Source organism: Diospyros lotus, chromosome 6 (assembly GCF_014633365.1).
Source record: "Diospyros lotus cultivar Yz01 chromosome 6, ASM1463336v1, whole genome shotgun sequence".
In the NCBI taxonomy this organism is placed as follows: Eukaryota; Viridiplantae; Streptophyta; class Magnoliopsida; order Ericales; family Ebenaceae; genus Diospyros; species Diospyros lotus.
Genome location: NC_068343.1, coordinates 46,425,080 through 46,443,404, shown reverse-complemented (window position 1 = coordinate 46,443,404; position 18,325 = coordinate 46,425,080). Strand labels below are relative to the sequence as shown.

At 39.3% G+C, this 18,325-nt stretch overlaps 1 pseudogene; it reads left to right on the top strand.

Annotated features, from left to right (window-relative positions):
- The first annotated feature begins 1,276 nt into the window (after window positions 1-1,276).
- LOC127804581 (uncharacterized) overlaps window positions 1,277-18,325 on the top strand; it is a 116,858-nt pseudogene continuing 99,809 nt past the window's right edge.

Sequence of the window (18,325 nt, the reverse complement as noted above, 5' to 3'; positions counted from 1 at the left end):
ATCAGAGACTGAAATATCACTTTTACAATCCATAATGTCTCAACAAAATGAAAACCTATCTGCTCACGGGAGTGATCATGGAGAACATGATCCTTTGGATGGTGATGAGATTAAACCCCTCAGGGATTATTTGCACCCTCCAAGGCAAACCACTCCCTTTTGCATAATCCTACCAATAAACCATCATCGATTTGTCCTTAAATCAGGTACCATACAAATGCTCCCCACATTTCATGGTATGGATTTTGAAAATCCATATACACACATGAGAGATTTTGAAGAGGTATGTGGTACCTGTGGGGATCAAAATATACATGAGGACACTGTTAGACTAAAGCTCTTCCCATTCTCACTCAAGGATAAAGCAAAAATGTGGTTAGGGAATTTAGAGCCTAAATCAATAGGAACTTGGAGGGAGATGCAAACAAAATTTCTAAAAAAATACTTCCCAGCTAATAGAACAGCATCACTCCAAAGGTAAATGATGAATTTCGTCTGTAAACCAAATGAAACATTTGCTCAAACTTGGGAACGTTTCAAGGACCTCTTGCATTCTTGCCCACACCATGCCTTTGAGCAATGGCGGGTAGTTAGTTTCTTCTTTAATGCCTTAACTCCTAATTTGAAAATGCTGGTGTCCACCATGTGTAATGGTGATTTTTATGAAAAAACTCCTGAAGAGGCTGTTGCATATTTTGACCATGTAGCTGAAAACTCTAGAAATTGGGAAGTTGGGCCATTAACCATGGGAGATTTAAGAGACCAATACAATCCATAACCAAAGGGAAAACTCCAATTAAATGAAACTGATGACATCAGTGCTAGATTAGCTCTGTTGACAAAGAAAATGGAAGAATTGGAGATGAAAAAAAAGGCTGTCAATGAGGTAGAGGTGCATTGTGGAGTGTGTGAAGCTAATAGCCATAGAACAGAGGAGTGTCCAACTCTCCCTACTTTCAAAGAAGTGCTATATGGCCAAACTTCAAACTCACAACCAAGGCAAACAGAGGGTAGGATATACCAAAACCAAAACCAGGGTGGAAATTATCAAGGGTACAACCCAAACTCAAACACCTACCATCCAAATTCTAGGAACCACCCAAATTTCTCTTGGAGAAATGACTCAGCACCTCAGCCACACCAACCATTTCCCTCACAACCACAACCACAACCTCAGCCACAGCCCTACCAGCCTAACCAAGGACCATCTGGCTCATATCAGCCACTGCATAAGAGATCCCTAGAGGATACTCTACAACAATTTATGCAAGGGCAGATGGGGAACAATGCTCAAGTAGCAAAATTCCAAGAGCAAACAAATAGGGCAATTGAGGATATGAGGAGTCATCTAACCAAGCTAACTCAAACTTTGACTGTGAGAGAACCTGGGAAATTCCCTTCTCAACCAAATCCCAACCCTGTGAGGCAAACAAATCAAGTGGAATCATCAAATAGTGGGAACAATAATCATGAGCAGGTGCAAGCAGTTACTGTCCTTAGGAATGGAAAAATAATTGACAAACTAGATGATCCTAGGACAAGCCAACCTAATGCACAAGAAGAAGAAAAAAATGAAAATATAAAAAATGACAATGCTCCAACTTTGGAGGAAAAACTTGAAAACAAAAAAAAAAAGAAGCTAAAGAAAAAAATAAGGTGGAAGAATTCAAGAGCAACCCTGCACCACCATTCCCTCAAAGACTTACTCAAACAAAGAGGGAAAAAGAAAATGCTGATATTTATGAAGTGTTCAAGCAGGTGAGGATTAACATTCCTCTCCTTGATGCAATCAAACAGACACCATCTTATGCAAAATTCTTAGAAGACTTGTGTATTGTTAAAAGAAAGATCAACATCCATGAGAAAGCATTCTTAACTGAACAGGTGAGTTCCATCCTGTAACTTAAAACACCTCCTAAGTACAAAGACCCTAGTAGCCCAACCATTTCTTGCATAATTGGAAGCCAGAGGGTGGACCAAGCACTCTTAGATCTAGGAGCAAGTGTCAACTTGCTTCCTTATAGTGTATATCAGCAACTGGGCTTAGGAGAACTCAAGCTAACAAGAGTCACCCTACAGCTTCCTGATAGGTCAATCAAAGTCCCTAGGGGGATAGTGGAGGATGTATTAGTGCAGCTAGGCAAATTTTACTTCCCTGTTGATTTTATAGTCTTGGACACACAACCCCATCAAGGCCCTCAATCCCCTGTTCCAGTTATTCTTGGTAGACCATTCCTAGCAACTTCAAATGCCATAATTAATTGTAGGAATGGAATACTTAAGTTATCATTTGGAAACATGACTGTAGAGATGAATATCTTTAGAGTTTCCAAACAACACATAGTTGAGAATGAGGTGGAGGAAGTAGATTTGGTTCAAACATTAGCTGAGGACTATTTTGCAAAAGAATTTTTGAACAAATCTATGGAAGAAGATCAAGAAGAGAGAGAGTTAAAAGAATTGGAGAACACTAGGGAGCAAGAAGCAATTCCTGTGGCTCAATGGATTCCCAAATCAGAACCATTGGATTCTCTGAACAATGAAGAGTCACAATCTGATAATACCTCACCCACACCTGAAATGAAACCTTTGCCAAGTGAGTTAAAATATGCATTTCTAGGTGATGAGAACACACTCCCCGTAGTCATCCCTTCAAGTTTGACATCCCAACAGGAAATTCAACTGATAAACATTCTGAGAGCTCATAAAAAAGCCTTAGGTTGGACCATCTCAGACTTGCATGGAATTAGCCCTTTGACTTGCACTCATAGGATATTTCTAGAGGAGGATGCTAAACTTGTTAGGCAAATGCAGAGGAGACTCAATCCTAACATGAAAGATGTGGTTAGGAAAGAAGTGCTAAAGTTGCTGGATGTGGGTATTATATACCCCATCTCGGATTCAAAGTGGGTCAGCCCCACTCAAGTGGTCCCAAAAAGGTCTGGAGTCACAGTGGTGAGAAATGAAAAGAATGAATTGATCCCTACTCGCATCCAAACCGGATGGAGAGTGTGCATCGATTATAGAAAACTCAATGCAATGACTAGAAAAGACCATTTTCCATTGCCATTCTTAGACCAAGTCCTTGAAAGAATAGCTGGGCAAGCATTCTATTATTTCCTTGATGGTTATTCAGGATATAACCAGATTGACATTGCCCTAGAGGACCAGGAAAAGACCACTTTCACATGTCCATTTGGGACACTTGCCTATAAACGTATGCCTTTTGGACTATGCAATGCCCCTGCCACCTTCCAAAGGTGTGTGATGAGTATTTTTAGTGAGATGACAGAACACATTGTGGAGGTTTTTATGGATGATTTCTCTGTCTATGGAGCTAGTTTTGAGGCATGTTTAGAGAATTTAGAGAAAGTTCTAGCTCGTTGTGAAGAAACCCATTGTAATACCCCGAGAGCCCAGACAAGTTAGTATATATCGAGGATAGTGTAAGAAAGGAAACAACACCAGCTGGATACGTTTTGGGCTGAATGTTGGCAAAGAACTCCCAAGTTAAGCGTGCTTAACCTGGGGTAATCCAGGGATGGGTGACCCCCCTAGAAAGTTCGTGTAGGCCTATCAGGGTAAGTTGTTCCGGTCCTTCCTATCGCTCGATACGGGATGTTACAAATGGTATCAGAGCCGACCCCCGAGCCTCTGAGCGCGGTGGTGGGGCAAACCTCAGCGAGGAGGCTGAGTCCCGAGGGGGGCGTGAGGCCTATATGGGGGGTGCGTGTAGGCACCTTAGGCGAATCCCACATCGGCCATGCAAGGGGGGAGAGATCTGGGACCGGTTGTAAGGTCGCATGACGAGGACGTCATGTGCTTAAGGGGGGAGAATGTAATACCCCGAGAGCCCAGACAAGTTAGTATATATCGAGGATAGTGTAAGAAATGAAACAACACCAGCTGGATACCTTTTGGGATGAATGTTGGCAAAGAACTCCCAAGTTAAGCGTGTTTAACTTGGGGTAATCCAGGGATGGGTGACCCCCCTGGGAAGTTTGTGTAGGCCCATCAGGGTAAGTTGTTCCGGTCCTTCCTATCTCTCGATACGGGATGTTACACCCACCTTGTGCTTAATTGGGAAAAATGTCATTTCATGGTCAAACAAGGTATAGTCCTAGGGCATATTGTCTCTGCTAAGGGAATGGAGGTGGACAAAGCCAAAGTAGAAGCCATCCAAAAATTACCAGTCCCTAAGAGTGTTAAGGACATCGGGTCTTTCCTGGTGCATGCTGGGTCCTATAGGAGATTCATAGCATCTTTTAGCAGCATAGCCCAGCCTCTGTGTAATTTGCTCTCCCAGAATGTCCCATTTGAGTGGACATCATCTTGTCAAACCTCTTTTGAGAGGTTAAGAAATGCTCTCATCTCAGCCCCCATTATTCAACCACCAGATTGGTCATTGCCCTTTGAACTCATGTGTGATGCAAGTGATTATGTTATAGGAGTCCTAGGGCAAAGAAAAGATAAAAAACCTTATGTCATCTACTATGCCAGTAAAACCCTCAATGAAGCCCAAAAAAATTACACAACAACTGAGAAGGAACTATTGGCAGTAGTTTTTGCATTAGAGAAGTTCAGATCATATCTGGTGGGGTCATTGGTCATTGTTTTCACTGACCATGTTGCTTTGAAATACTTGCTCACCAAACAAGATGCCAAACCGCGTCTTATTAGGTGGATTTTGTTACTCTAAGAATTCAACATAGAAATCAAAGATAGAAAGGGAGTAGAAAATGTGGTGACAGACCATTTGTCTAGACTTCCATGCCAAGACCTTAATCTAGACAAGGAACCAATCAGGGACACCTTTCCAGATGAACAGCTCTTCCTTATCAATGATACCTCAACCTCTGTTACACCATGGTATGCAAATCTGGCCAACTATCTAGCCACCGGTCTAATTCCAAATCATTGAACCAAGCTAGATAAACAAAAATTCTTTAGGAAGGTTAGGACTTATTTCTGGGATGACCCTTACTTGTATAAGTATTGTGCTGACCAAATTTTAAGAAGGTGCATCCCCGAGCATGAACAACAGAGTGTTTTGAATTTTTGTCATACTCTTGCTTGTGGAGGTCATTTCTCCACAAGAAAAACATTAGCCAAGATCTTACAAAGTGGATTCTTTTGGCCTACCATGTTGAGAGATGTGCATCAGTTTTGTAGCTCATGTAATAGATGCCAAAGGCTAGGAAGCCTAACCAAGAGGAATATGATGCCCTTGCAACCCATTCAGGTGTTAGAAATTTTTGATTGTTGGGGAATAGACTTCATGGGACCATTTGTTAATTCAGGTGGACACGAGTACATCTTGTTAGCTGTTGACTATGTGTCCAAGTGGGTAGAAGCAATCCCAACAAGAACAAACGATCATCGGGTTGTAATGAAGTTTTTGAAAGAAAATATTTTTAGTAGGTTTGGAATGCCTAGGGCCATCATAAGTGATGGAGGTTCTCATTTCTGCAACAAACCAGTGGCTGAATTAATGAGAAAATATGGAGTAGTCCATAAGGTTGCAACCCCATATCACCCTCAAACCAATGGCCAAGCTGAATTGGCCAATAGGGAGATAAAAAGGATTTTAGAGAAAACAGTCAATTCTAACCGCAAGGATTGGTCCTTGAGGTTGATTGATGCACTTTGGGCCTATAGAACTGCATACAAGACCATTCTAGGCATGTCTCCCTATAGGTTGGTATATGGCAAGCCATGTCATCTACCAGTTGAAATAGAGCACAAAGCCTACTGGGCCATTAGGAAGATTAATGAGGAATCAACAGAAGTGAGCCTCAATAGGAAATTGCAACTTAATGAACTTGAAGAACTTAGGGATGAGGCATTTGAAAATGCCAAATTGTCTAAGTTGCATATGAAAAAGTTGCATGACCAACACATCAATAGAAAAAATTTTCATGTTGGTCAGCAAATGCTTCTCTACAACTCAAGGCTTCATTTGTTCCCAGGAAAGTTGAGATCAAAATGGACAGGACCCTATACAATCAAGACCATATCAGAATATGGGGCAATAGAAATTGAAATCAAAGAGTCTGAACAATGTTTTAAAGTGAATGGTCAAAGGTTAAAACCATATCTAGGCATAGCTGAGAATGATCTTGTTGAAGGAAATGATGAGATGGTGGAGTTGGGTGAACCACCGTCAGTGGTTAAGTGACCTTTAGGAACACATTCATCTGGGAATCTGACGTTAAAAGACCACCTTTCCATTTAGGTTAAATGGATGTTTTTGGAATTCGGATATAAAAAAAAATAAAAAAAATAAAAAACAAAAAAAAAAAACAAAAACAAAAAAAATAAAAAAAAAACAAAAATATATATATATATTTATTGTTCCTTTTTGTATCACTTAATTAACTTTAACTCAAATAGTGTTTCTCTGTGTGCAATCTAAATAAAATATTTGCATACTAATTTATGCATTGAAGACCGCCAGGTATGCCCATCTTCTATTCTTTTATTGCCGATTGAAGACAATGCGCAATTTAAGTTGGGGGGTAAGGTGTACTTAAAAATTGATTTATTGGTATTTGAAATTGATCAATTATGCAAATAATTTTGTTTGACTCGATAATATTGTCTTGTGTGGTATATATATAATTTTATTAGGCCTCTAATAAAAAATAAAAAAAAAAATAATAAAATTAAAAAAACAAATAATAATAATAAAAAATTTGAATTGAGAGAGACAGAATTAGCATTGGTGGTAGCCATTTTTCTCGGGCAGTGCAATCACACTATCCTATAAAGGAAGAGGCACACTGCCAAATGTTGAAAAATGAGGCACCGAGCATTGAAAAAAGAGACGTGCCTGACCCTGTAATTATGGCATGCCTCGAACCAAGTATGAAATAGTGACACCCATTGCTCTATAAGAGACTACATATCGATAGGAGGCAAGCCACACTTCTGCAAGCAAGCTCAGTCTTCTTTCCTTCGTGTTGTTCTCTGATCAGGTACTCTCGTTCATTTTGTAAGTTTCACAGTTTTTACTTTTCTCTTATTATAAGTTGTATTTTAATTAAAAAAAAAATGGATCTTCAACTCTTAAAAATTCGCAAGTACTATCCATCTCACCCAATGAACGATTTGAAAAAAATTTATGTTGCTAGGTGTGAAAGACTTAGAATGTTGATGTATAAAAGCATTCTTGAAGATATTCGTTGGCTGATCGAAGCAAAAGTTCGATTAGCTGGCGAAACTTCACCTAGTTTTAAGCACTTCCCAGGCTTAGGGAAGAGTAGTTTTGCGAAGAAACGAAGAGCTAAAAGAGTGAATGGATGTCACAAGTGTGCTCGTTGGACCTGTAACACTTGATGCAAATCTGTGGGGTTTATGTCCGTAAATCGAGAAGATAAAATTAGTTTCATAAATGATGGACTGAGTAAGAAGTCATTGGATGATATTCGATTGACTCTTGAGACGCATCCATGTGGAATAGTGCAAAGAGAACTTCTTGCTTTATGGACCCAGTTCATAAGTGACCGCTAACGCTATAGTCTTATGAATCTGACTAAAAACGACCCTGTTTGCCAATCTATAAGAAAATTGGATGGGAAGCTTATCCTCGCTTCATAGAAAGTGTTTAAGCCATTTCTGGACGTAAAACCAGAGGAAGATGTGAGCCACAATCACAACTACTTGTACTTACGCATGATTTCTGTTTGTATTTATTTCTTGTTGAATTGTTGTGTAGCTACTTTTGATCACCAAACCTCTTTCCAGGGCAGACAAAAGGAACAAATATGGAAGGCCAGTTAGTTCGTCGAATCAAAACCATATGTGTACTTTGTGGCTCTCAACTTGGGAGCGACAGTAGTTACGCACTTGCAGCAAGTGAACTAGGCCTAAAATTGGGAGAAAGAAAATTTAATTTGGTATATGGAGGGGGAAGTCGTGGATTGAATGGTTGTATTTCGCAAGATGCACATCTTGGAAAATCATATGTGGTAGGTGTAATGCCAATCCCTTTTGCTGAACCACATATTTCTGGGATTACACGCAGTCAACTTATAGAAACGACTTCTATGTCTGAGCGCATGGCTTGTAAGATTTATCAGTCAGACGCCTTCATTGCTTTACCAGGAGGTTTTGGAATACTTGAAGAAATCTTTTGTATAATCTCCTGGCCAAGAGTAATCTCCATACCAAACCCTTTGGACTTTTAAATGTTAACCATTTTTTCGATGGGTTGCTTTCTTTTCTTGATCAGGGTGAGGATCAAAAGTTTATTTCTCTTTCAACAAGAAAGATTCTCATTTCCGCATCCACCATTGATGAGATACTAGAGAAATTACACACTTATGTTCCACAGCACGATTTCTATAAGCCTCGGATAGATTGGTCTAAGGTAACCAGAAACAAGCACCAAAAGGGTCCGATTAATTTAAATTTATCCCTGTAAGACAAGTCTATGATGAGATGGCTGAGTAAGGAGTACTTTTTGTACTCTTGAGACGCATCTCCTATGACTTGCATGAAATCTTTTTCTATCTTGTGTTCTCTAAAAAAAAAAAAAAAAATTGTGGAATGTTGTTAGGCGAGTCTATGATAAGATGGCTGAGTAAGGAGTACTTTGTACTCTTGAGACGCATTTTGTTTATCTTATGACTTGCATGAAATTTTTATTTTGGTGTGAAAATATAAAAATATATATATATGGTATGCTCATTTGTTTGTTTGAGTTTTAGCAGTTCACAGTAAATCTATGGACTTATGGAGTTACAAGTATTCCTAACAACCCTATTTTATTACTGCAATTCAAGTTGGGGGGAGTAAGGTATATTTATGAATTATCTGGTCTATGTTTGACTGTGAATTTGCAATTGCATTCTAGTAGTTTTGTGTGAATAAAAAAAAAATTATAAAAAAAATGTGTGTGCTTTAAATAATGCTATCCCTAAAGCTTTGGAATTATACACTGATAGCCAGTTGAATTTGCAATATGAATCATGAATGCATTAATTTTTTATTTGAAAACGTATATGTATGGAATTAGAATAGATGATTTGCATGCATTGGGTGTTCAATAATTAGAAATTAGTTTATCGGTCATAAAGTTAAAGGCAATGGTAATTAGCTGATTAGCACACTGCATGATCCCTCAACAGAAGTAGAGACTATTACCCGAGTGAGTGTTTGAGCCTAATAATCGTTACTTCTGAGTGAAATAACACTTACTCTAAATTTGCTTTATTGTTTATCTCATCTTTTCAATAGCTTCAAAACATCAATTTGCTTTGAATGTCTAGTATGATAGCGGATGAATTTGGCTGGTTTCAAACTCTGAATTAGTTGACTGAGTAATATTGTTTTGTAGAAGTATGATAGGGGGATCAATTACTTTCAATTTGGGCCTATTAACATTTTTCTTTCTTTACATTAGCCTCACTTGCTAGCCCATTTGAGCTATTCTTAGTACAATTTCCTTCCTTACCTTCGTTTAAACCTGTAACCATATGAAGTTTGTCCAACCTAGTGTGTTTCTAGGAATCAGTCTATCTCAGTATTTTCATATAAAAAAAAAGAAAAAAGAAAAAAAGAAAAGAAAAAAAAGGGAAGTTCTCTTAGTTATTCAGCATAAGTGTTTCAAAACAAATGCTGAAGAAAACATTATATCCAGTTTGACATTAGTGTTAAAAAAAAAAAAAAAAAACCTAACACACCATTTGCACACTTTACCATTTTCTTTGACAACCCGTATTAACCTCATAGTCCCATTACAACCCAGTTTGGTCCCTCTTGATGCTATAAATCATGTGATCTCAGGATTCGAGTTCGGAGCAAGGAATTATGTTTAAATTCAGAAGTTATTCATCTAGGGCATTATTCCAGTCAAGAAGCTATGTCAATTTCCCCTTTCTTTCATGAAAATACGTTCCTTGTATTTGGGATGGTACCGAGTTTTGAACTTGTTTTACATTTACTCTTATAACGGTGCACCCCCTTGTGTGTACACCTGAGGAATCGTTTTATTGAGAGGGAAAATCCACAGTAAGGTTTAAAGTCAAAACTTCGAGGGAGTAAATCTGTGTATTGGTCATCCTGATTGCCATTCCTGAGATTGTATGACCTTTAACCAGAAATATGATTTTGAATATTCGACTGTATGCTAAACTACTCTACGCATTTTGGTTTCGAATTTGAAATTTTTATATTCATGCAAGTATTGCGATTAGATCATGGCTGGTGTATAATCTAATTACTAAGGGACTAGCAATATTCAAGTTGGGGGGTGTGATAAGGGTCAATATTTCCTATATCCTAATGAATTATATCCCTATTTTGGCTTTATATTTATGCTTAAAGTAAATAATTATTCGTATTACATATTATTTCAGGATGAAGCAAGGAAGTTGGCTTCTACAATTAATTAGGGGCATAATCGAAGATATTGGATTACCCATTTTTTTATTGCTTAAATTCAAAGGCCAATTATGGAGTCTAGAGGATGTTTCAAGTGCACTTGCCCCAACTATCAAATGGAATCCAACTAAAGGCCCAAGATCAACCAAAGGCCCAAGACCAATCAAAGGCCCAACAAAGCCTAATTTGTAGAAGACTTTTCTTTGTTTTGTACTTTTTTTATAAGTGATTTACCACCTAAAGTCTTTTGTATTCTTATGAGAAGTCCACCACCTAAAGTCTTTTATATTCTTATGAGAAGTCCACCACACAAAGTCTTTTGTATTTTTTATCTTTTACCTAATTTTCTTCCACTAGTTAGGTGAATGTTTTGTTGAATAATTGTGTGGCTTGTATTGCATCTTGTGAGCTATAAATAGCTCACTTTGGTGCATTTGTAAGGGAGTTGTTATTACTTGAATCAAAGTTTAGTTTTGTTCTTAGAGTTTCTCTTAGAGAATTGCTCTTATTCTCTCTCTTGTTTTCTCTTGTAATCTTACTTCCTTTCTTTCTTCTTTTAAATTCTTATGTCATTTATTATTACTTTATTATCCACCGCCTAAATAGCCGGTTAGTTTATGCCTTTAAATTTCTGTAATTTTAATTCCTGTCTTTTAATTATCCACCGCCTGAATGGCCGGTTAGTTTCTGCTATTTTAATTCTTGTCATTTAAATTATGTTATTTAAATTACGCCATTTAAATTCTTGTTAATTAACTTTTAAATGAAAATGAGTAGCTAAATCTAATCTTGGGTTAATTCGAGGATAGTGTCCAATGTTCTTGAATCTCAAGATAAGCCAAAACTCGATGAATGCAAGATTTATCTGAGTTAAACTTGAGTTGAGTGTGTAAATGATTTTGTGAGTTTGGATTGGGTCATTATCCTAACTTAGAACTCTCATGTCATGTATGAGAGTTGCTAGAATTGGAGATGAGATATACCCAAGCTCAGACAATCAAATCATAGTCTGTAGTATAATACAATTTCTAGTGACATCTTAACCTGGAACCCTCATATCACGTATGAGGGTTGCTTAGCTGAGAATCATTCGTATCTTGAATTATAACTACCAAATGATCCTCTGTTTATTTCAGATTAATGTTGCTGTTTAAATTGCTATAAGAGATTTATTAGGCATTGGTTCTGAACTCGCCTCAACCCAAGACCTTTTTAATATTCCAAAAAAAAACCTTTTCACAATCAAGAAAACTTAGCTCTCTTTGGATAAATCAACCGAATGAACAATTCTTTTGTTAAATAAACCTCCCAGTGAATTGACCCGGACTTGTCCGAAATTTATATTTGTGCTACAACTACACTCACACACTGGTGAGTTTAAACCTCCGCACCATTTCAACACTGAACATCCAAACTGATTAAGGCTATTTAAATTGTAGGGTGAGGAGTGCAGCGAACCACCTGACAAGCGTTTCTACATGAGTTTTCCTTGGTTGTCTAACCATAACTACCACACCAGGACCTTAATCCATCTCCTAGCCTTCCCCTCATCATCCCCAAGTTTAAGTAACAAAGCTTCAACTAAGCTCTTAGGTCCCGTATCCAAACTCAATAGTAAGATAAAGCTTAAGGGAAAGGAAGAAAGGAGAGGGAACTTTCCTTCTTAAGCCTTCTTTAACACTTAACAACAGCTAGAGACTCCTCAGACAGTAGGGTTTGGCTTGATGTTGAAGAGAAGAAGAGGGTTTGAGAGATGCAAAGAATTACGAGAGAATGAGAGAGCTCAAGTTTATCTTCTGTATTTCCTCCCAATTTTCTCTTTTATAATTCTCACGAAAATCGTATTTATCCTCCTGATTATCTTCCTTAATTTCTCTTATTATTTTCTAAATCTAGAATATTCTACTCGTTTCCAGAGCTAATGAGGTGTTGGGCGATATATATATATATTTGTATCGTTGTGAGATACATTCGGATATGGCCTAAGGCATTCGGATGTGATGGCTTAAGGGATTTGAGAGTCATTCAGATATAGCATAGGCCATTTGGATGAGAGGCTCAAGCATTGTGAGAGCCATTCGGATGCAACAGTGAGCCATTTAGATGGATCACTTAATTTTACACTTGGCTCATTCGGATGGGAGGGTGGCTATTTAGATACAACAAAGGATTTTGTTGAAGGATATTCGGATGAGGCTACTGTTACATTTAGATGCCTCTCACAATCTACAACAAATATAAGCCTTGAGCGTAGAAGCATTCGGATGACCTAAACTATAGCATTTGGATTTGGGGTTGCTAGACTTGAGGTATTCGGATGGCTTGGCCCTCATTCGAATGGTGCTTCCCTCATTCAAATGTCTAGCCTCACACACTCGGATGCCTCTTCATAAACCCTCTTAATCCCTAATAACTCTTCCTAAGTCTCCCAAAACACTTACATACACAGTCATTCACACACTTACCCACCTTTAGGGCATGGTTGAACATCCATCTGTTTGTGATCATCAACCCTATCCTCGGGCCGTTACACAATCAATCTATTGGGAACAAATGAATACGGTTATAAAGATGGGTTTTGCATATGAAGGAGTGTGAGTAATGTGTTGGCATATTTGATAACATGTGAAATTTATATGTACATCCATAAATCATGTTCATGTGCATTATTTACATGCATTAGCGCACCCATATTTTGCACGATGGTGGCAGTGTGGTAAGAAAATGGATATCCAATCAAACATGGCGAACATTGCTGGACTATGCGAGCCTCATCTCATAAGACATGCTTGGAATAATGCTAAGGCGTGGGTGGGTGATGGTCCACATTATATGATATTATTTGTGTTGATGTTGTATGTGTGTGAAGCCCAAATGCTACAAGCGAACAAAGTTATACGTTGTAAATTGTGACTTAAATTCTATGATTGTTAATGTTATGTATGTCTGTGGTACGATAAATGATGAATTCAAGGTAATGAAGGACATATCCCTGTTCTGTTATTGTTGTACCAAAACTAAAGGGAACCCACCAAAAAACATGGCATTTTCGAGTAAGAAAAGAGTTTTTGGGCACGATAAGTGTTTCCAGGTATTAGAGATACCTTCTGGGCATAATGGTACTTTCCAGGCATGATGGTGGTTTTTGAGCAAGAGGGAGTACTTTCCGGGCACAATGGTGCTTTTCGGGTTGCACGATGGTGCTTTCCAAGCATAAGGGTGCTTTCCGGGCAAGATGGTGTTTTTCGGGCACGATGGTACTTTCTAGGAAAGAAGGAGTACCTTTCGGGCATGATGATGCTTTCGAGTAAGATGGTGGTTTTCTGGTAAGAAGAAGTACTTTTTGAGCACAATAATGCTTTTCAAGTACGATGGTGTCTTCCGGGCAAGGCGAAACCTTCTGGTCAGGTCACGTACCTTCCAAGCATTATTTTCGAGCATACCTTCCAGGCAACCAGCATATGCATGACATGTGTCCATTAGTGATCCTTGAAATCTGTGCCTATAAATACCCATATGTTGTGCCATGAAAAATAGGTTGAGAAAAAATTAGAATTTTTAAATAAAAAATAGAAAGGCTCGCTACAGTGTGCCACAAGCCCACTTACAGCAAAGGGCTTGCCTTAAGGGCCTTGTGGTAGTGTGCCGCTAGCCTCCTTTGCGATAGGGGCCTTGCAGAAAGCCTTGTGGCAAGGCCTTGCGGTAGTGTGCCGCAAGCCTCCTTTGCTACGAAGCCTTGTGGTGAAAGATCTTGTGGCAAAACCTTGTGACGAAAGAGCTAGTGGCGAAGCCTTGTGGCGAAAGAGCGAAGGCAAAACCTTGTGACAAAATCTTGCAGCGAGGCCTAATGGCGAAGGCAAATCCTTGCGGCTAGACCTAGCGGTGAAGTTAAATCCTTGTGACAAAACCTTATGGCGAAGGAGCTTGTGGTAAAAAATCTTGCGATGAGACCTAGTGGCGAAGTTAAAGCCTTGTAGCTAAGGAGGTTGTGGCAAAAAAGCTTATGGCGAGACCTAGCGGCGAAGTTAAAGCCTTGGGTGAAACCTTGGGGCGAAGGAGCTTGTGGGAAAAAAGCTTGCGGCGAGACCTAGCGGCAAAGTTAAAGCCTTGTGGAGAAGGAGGTTGTGGTAAAAAAGGTTGCGACGAGACCTTGAGGCGAAGTTAAAGCCTTACGGTGAAAGAGCTTGTGGCGAGACCTAGCGGCGAAGTTAAAGCCTTGTGGTGAAACCTTGTGGCAAAAAAGCCTGTGGCGAGACCTAGCGGCGAAGTTAAAGCCTTGTGGTGAAACCTTATGGCAAAGTTGCTTGTGTCAAAAAAACCTTGTGGTAAGGCCTTGCGGCAGTGTGCTGCAAGGCTTGCAACAAGCCTTGTGACAAGGCCTTGTGGTAGTGTGCCGCAAGGCCTTATGACAAAGACTTGATTGCAGCCACACACCTCGAACGTGGTTCATTCAACAAGCGACACATGTGAGTACCAAGCATCCTTGAGAATTATGCCCTATAAATACCCAGCTATAGGACATTGAAAATAACTTCCAATTTTGATAAAATCTAAACACTTTGAATGCATCTTTACTGTTTTTGTGAATAGTTATTGGATCCGAGACTGACTTTGGCATCGAAGGGTCTTCGCAGGGGAAGATTCCTGTGAGACTTCTAACCCATTTTTTGAGCATCAACAGGGCCAAAACCTTGCAGTGAACCTTGTAGCAAAGGTAAAGCCTTGCGGTGAGATCTAGTGGCAAAGGTAAAACCTTGTGGCGAAGGCAAAACCTTGCAGCGAACCTTGTGGAGAAGGCAAAACCTTGCGACGAGACCTAGGGGCGAAAGCAAAACCTTGCTCCGAACCTTGTGGCGAAGGCAAGGCCTTGCGGCGAGACCTAGCGGTGAAGGTAGAACCTTGTGGTAGGAGCTAGTGGCGAAGGTAGAAGCTTGTGGCTAGAGCTAGTGGCGAAGCCTCGTGGCGAGAGCTAGTGGTGAAGTCTTGTGGCAAAACCTTGTGGCGAGAGCTAGTGGCGAAGCCTTGTGGTAAAACCTTGAGGCGAAAGAGCTTGTGGCGAAAGAGCTAGTGGCGAAAACTTATGGAAAAATCTTTTGACGAGAGCTAGTGGCGAAGACTTATGGCAAAACCTTGCGACGAAAGAGCTTATGGTGAGGCCTTGTGGCGGAAGAGCTAGTGGTGAAGCCTTGTGGCGAGAGCTAGTGGCGAAGCCTTGTTGTAAAGGAGCTTGTGGCGAAATCCTTGCAGCGAGCATCCTAGCGGCAAACTCCCTTGAGGAAACTTCTCTTACGGTAACCTAACCTCACTTGACAATGAGCTCGAGTGGACCCCACATCACAAATTTTAATTGTTGTATTTTTGCAACAACACCATTTATAGTACAGGAAAATGGGACTTTTCCAGTTCTGGTAACCTCTAAAACTTTAACCTCTTTTTCTTGACCTTCAACTACCGTTTTCATCTACTGACTTAACTGTCAGAGGGTTTTCACGAGAAATCTCTCCCGCAGACCTTCTCACCTTTGTTTTGTGGCTTTTGGACATCAAATCAATTTCAAGATAATGAAGGGAGTTCGAAGATAGTAGGAATGTCCTATAAATATCAAATCTGGTTCAAGGTAAGGTTTCAAGACACAAAAGAGCGTTTCAAGGAAGACCTTTAGGGTGGACCTTCAAGGTAGACCTTCAGGGCATTCCCACTCTACCAAAAATCTATTGTTGTAATTTGGATAACAACAACTGGGGCCATCTGTGGGAAACACAACAAAAAAGAAACGTAAGATGGTTTGAATTTCGAAATCAGCTAGCTTTGGAAACTCATTGAACCCGAGGCGAAGAAGCACTAGAACTTGAACTGGCTTGACAAGTGACCCTAGCGAAGTCCACCCACTAGAGCATTAACTACTGGAGAACTATCTAGATGAAGAAGTCTATTCAAGGGATGCCCCTTATCTTTAAGAAAACTCTGGTGAGGAAATGGGGGGCAGGAGGCCCTCAGAGCAAGGAGAGGCTCACCTAACCCATCCAGGGGGATACAAAGAAAGACAAGGATGTTGTGCTCCCCCGAGGATACCCATAATGCCAGACCATCACTCTTTAGGGCAGTTATCAGCACCTAGAAGACGGTTGGCAACTGCCCCTAGCTACACTGACCCATCAGGGGTAGCACAACTAACTATTTTATTAATTGACTATGAGCAACTCAGGCAGAATTACGAAGAATTGAAGTAGAAAAATGAGGAGCTCTAGTGAAGTAACGAAGAAAATGCACAAAAATGCAAGGGATAACCTCCCTCCTACAAGAAATGATGCCAGACATCCAACTCCCCTCCATTGGTGCCCCATCTAGAGAAAGAGAAATAGGAAAACAACCCATACACATCAAACCCCGGAATGTGGCTTATCATGGGTCCGAATTGTTAGTGTTATGGCCCACAAGTCAATTGTATTTTATGTAAAGAATCGTAGTTTTCATTGTGATTTTTTTTATTCAATCAATTGTTATTATAAAGGCATTATGTTTTATTTGTCATTAATGATTGTTGTCATTATTTATTGCAATCTATACTTGACAAAGTCCATAGATTAAATAGGCTCATGGAATATGGTCGTGCATAGAGATGACGATCATGAAACATATTCCTTATAAGCCTTGATCTTAAATTTTCTTAGTCATAGAGTTATTAGGAATGGACATTAATAACTCGGATAGACTAGCACATATGATGCATACTTAATCGGGAGAATGTCTTGTTTCATGGACATTGGTGTGAGGACACTAATGCATATATGTGGGTGTTTATTAGAAGAATAAGTACACTGAATTGACCCACTATAGAATTCCTAATGGTTATTATTTAATGTCAAATAGAAATTCTTGTGTTGTAATTGTGCAGACTGATCCTTAGACTTGAGACATCATGGTATTATTATATTTGATTGGTTACACCTTAGTGCTATTTGGATTTTAAAGGAATCGCTAATAGACTATCACTGGGTATGGCCTTATCACATATGAAGGCTTATGAATGTCAATAAAGGATTCATCACTTATCGTCAAGATAAGAGAATGTCCTATGCATTCTTATAATTTCATGACTGTGGAAATCCTTGACCAAGGTGAGGTGTTAATCAAAAGGTGTTTTGAGTTCACCTATCAAGTCATAAATTTGGAATGGATACATAGTTATTGAATAGTTAGAGTTCGACATAAAACCATACCCTAAATTCAATCGGGACATTGATTGATGAAAAGATTTTACTACAAGGTAATTGCAATTGAAAAGGTCCATATTTTTTTCATCATTGGCTAGGTATTCATGGCATGTTTCTAGATGTTAACCATGATATGTAGGGATTTTAGAATTAATTTGATTAATTCTAAAACTATTAATCAAAAAGTTTAATTAAGAAGCTCATGAGATGTGTTTAAATTAAACCAATAAGTTGGGTCCTACATCTAGTCTAATGGTGGACCTAAGGGGTCACACACATAGATCAAGCCTAATCCACAATTAAAAGAGAGAACCGATCCAATATGATTAGGACCCGACCCTAAAACTTATAGGGTTTTGTTATGACATGATTAGGGTTTTTTCTCTATAAATATGCTACTTGAAAGGACGAAGAAGAAGAAGATTTTTCATGTTATCTCTCTCTAAAAAATGTCTAAGGTTGCTAGCCCAACTTGGGACTTCGTGAAAAGGTCGATCATGTGGACTATCTTAAAGGAGTTCATGCTTGCGCCTGTGCAGATCAAAACGAAACGAGATCAAAGGCGTTGTTAGAATGGTTGTTGTTTTCTAACATGAATTGGAATGCCTTCGTTAAATCAACAAACCCCAGCACAAGTGAAAGTAAAGCAAGATCGCTACGGGGCAAGCAGCGTAGTTCAAAATTTTGAACCTTACCCCGATCCCGGCGATTGGATCAACGTCGAA